This window comes from Lissotriton vulgaris, chromosome 10 (assembly GCF_964263255.1).
Source record: "Lissotriton vulgaris chromosome 10, aLisVul1.2, whole genome shotgun sequence".
Taxonomy (NCBI): domain Eukaryota; kingdom Metazoa; phylum Chordata; class Amphibia; order Caudata; family Salamandridae; genus Lissotriton; species Lissotriton vulgaris.
The window spans coordinates 868,633,975-868,636,803 of NC_141698.1; the positions used below are offsets into that span (position 1 = coordinate 868,633,975).

The following is a 2,829-nucleotide window of genomic DNA, read 5'->3' on the forward strand; positions in this document are numbered from 1 at the left end:
TGGCCAAAAGTTTGGAAAATTTCCAGAAGATTCATCAATCGGCGCCAAAGTTATTGGCAAAAGAATATTGCAGATTTCCTATGCATAATAGGTCCTAACTATAACTACCTACTGGCGACTGCCAGTAGGTAATATATATATAGGAGGGAATTTGCCTGGGACATTCTTTGCCAAAATAAATGTCTGCACTGCTCTGCCACAGTCTTCTGTGTGGAGGTCTTTGATTGGCCTGGGAGGTATCGTGAGGTCCGTGCCTGTAAGCTGTGAGTTGCTGTTCCTTGAAGGGGGATGGGCAGGAATTGTTTTGATATATATATATATATATATATATATATATATATATATATATATATATATATATATATATATATATATATATATATATATATATATATATCCAAGAAAAAAGCACCCAACTTGGAAAGCCTGCATCGTGGTTCCATTTATTAATCTGAAAGGCAACCCTGCACACAGCCTTCATGTGCACAGACTTCAGTTCGCCAACATTTCCTTACGCGTTTCAGGCGTCACGGCGCCCTTGTTCACAGGTGCTGGCAATGAGGAGTGGCTGCTTCTCTTATACCAAGTGTAACTCCATATAGTGGGCGTATCCCTGCATAGTGCATGCTGGTATAATGAGTTCTCTGTATTCACAGTTCATTACGTGATAGCATATGCCACAGTCCGCATTGAAATATCTTACCACAGTGGGTGGCTGGGACACACGAGGGTGTGTTACAAGCTTGGAGTGTCCTCGCAGAAGAAACCACGTTCCATGTTGAGCTGTGAATCATCGGCAACAGGACCCGCTCATCCGCGGGAGGGCTTTCCGCGACCTGGGTAGGCCGCAATTAATATCCAAGAAAAAAGCACCCAACTTGGAAAGCCTGCATCGTGGTTCCATTTATTAATCTGAAAGGCAACCCTGCACACAGCCTTCATGTGCACAGACTTCAGTTCGCCAACATTTCCTTACGCGTTTCGGGCGTCACGGCGCCCTTGTTCACAGGTGCTGGCAATGAGGAGTGGCTGCTTCTCTTATACCAAGTGTAACTCCATATAGTGGGCGTATCCCTGCATAGTGCATGCTGGTATAATGAGTTCTCTGTATTCACAGTTCATTACGTGATAGCATATGCCACAGTCCGCATTGAAATATCTTACCACAGTGGGTGGCTGGGACACACGGGGGTGTGTTACAAGCTTGGAGTGTCCTCGCAGAAGAAACCACGTTCCATGTTGAGCCGTGAATCATCGGCAACAGGACCCGCTCATCCGCGGGAGGGCTTTCCGCGACCTGGGTAGGCCGCAATTAATATCCAAGAAAAAAGCACCCAACTTGGAAAGCCTGCATCGTGGTTCCATTTATTAATCTGAAAGGCAACCCTGCACACAGCCTTCATGTGCACAGACTTCAGTTCGCCAACATTTCCTTACGCGTTTCGGGCGTCACGGCGCCCTTGTTCACAGGTGCTGGCAATGAGGAGTGGCTGCTTCTCTTATACCAAGTGTAACTCCATATAGTGGGCGTATCCCTGCATAGTGCAAGCTGGTATAATGAGTTCTCTGTATTCACAGTTCATTACGTGATAGCATATGCCACAGTCCGCATTGAAATATCTTACCACAGTGGGTGGCTGGGACACACAAGGGTGTGTTACAAGCTTGGAGTGTCCTCGCAGAAGAAACCACGCTCCATGTTGAGCCGTGAATCATCATCAGATTAGCATGGCCCCTGCGCAAGGATGACATGCAAATTCGTGAAGCGTTCCATATTTTTTTATGCACTATGCAGGGATACGCCCACTATATGGAGTTACACTTGGTATAAGAGAAGCAGCCACTCCTCATTGCCAGCACCTGTGAACAAGGGCGCCGTGACGCCCGAAACGCGTAAGGAAATGTTGGCGAACTGAAGTCTGTGCACATGAAGGCTGTGTGCAGGGTTGCCTTTCAGATTAATAAATGGAACCACGATGCAGGCTTTCCAAGTTGGGTGCTTTTTTCTTGGATATATATATATATATATATATATATATATATATATATATATATATATATATATCTGTGGCTGTGATACTGAATGGCGGCCGAGCTGCAGTCAAATAAATGCAATAACACCTGCCCCTTGGGGAGGGGCGTGGCCGTACCAACGGCCTCCTGGGTGATGTAGTGTACCAAGTAAATCCCAAGTGGGTGAGCAGCTCAGTCGCACTGTGCAAAAATAAAACCCCAGTGGGTTGAAGAGGGTGCCCATCCTTCTGCTATCCTGTTTTGTTGCTGAAAACATGGGTCGAAGAAAGCACGTACTGGAATTGAGAAGAAGAAGGGAGATGGTTACTCCTGAAACGTGTCTGGCTCTACGAACTTTGAAGCGGTTTCCCCATGCTGCCTGTCTATCAGTGCGCTGTTAATAAACCAAGCGTGAAATAATTCTCTTCCAGTCTGGTCTCCTTCACATTGGAAATCTGGTAAAGTTTGGATATATATATACATATATATATATATATATATATATATATATATATATATATATATATATATATATATATATATATATATATATATATATATAAATTCAGCTTTTCCCCGTAGGGAAGTTTGGTTCCTCATGCACTCCCGTGTGATGGTGACAATTCAAAAACCACACCGGGTTTAAGTCGATTTCAGGTTTCTTTATTCAGCATCCAGCAACACCTAACGCGTTTCGGTCTCTACGGAGACCTTGCTCACAGGTTAGTTTACTCGACAACATTTTTACATTTAAATAAAGAAAAAAAAACCTTTTGGGATTGCATCACTTCCTGTCTATCATACAGGCATTCTGGG

General features: G+C 44.2%; 1 pseudogene; it reads left to right on the top strand.

Annotated features, from left to right (window-relative positions):
- The first annotated feature begins 1,719 nt into the window (after positions 1–1,719).
- Positions 1,720–1,780, top strand: LOC147688926 (U6 spliceosomal RNA; annotated as a pseudogene).
- Positions 1,781–2,829: the final 1,049 nt, after the last annotated feature.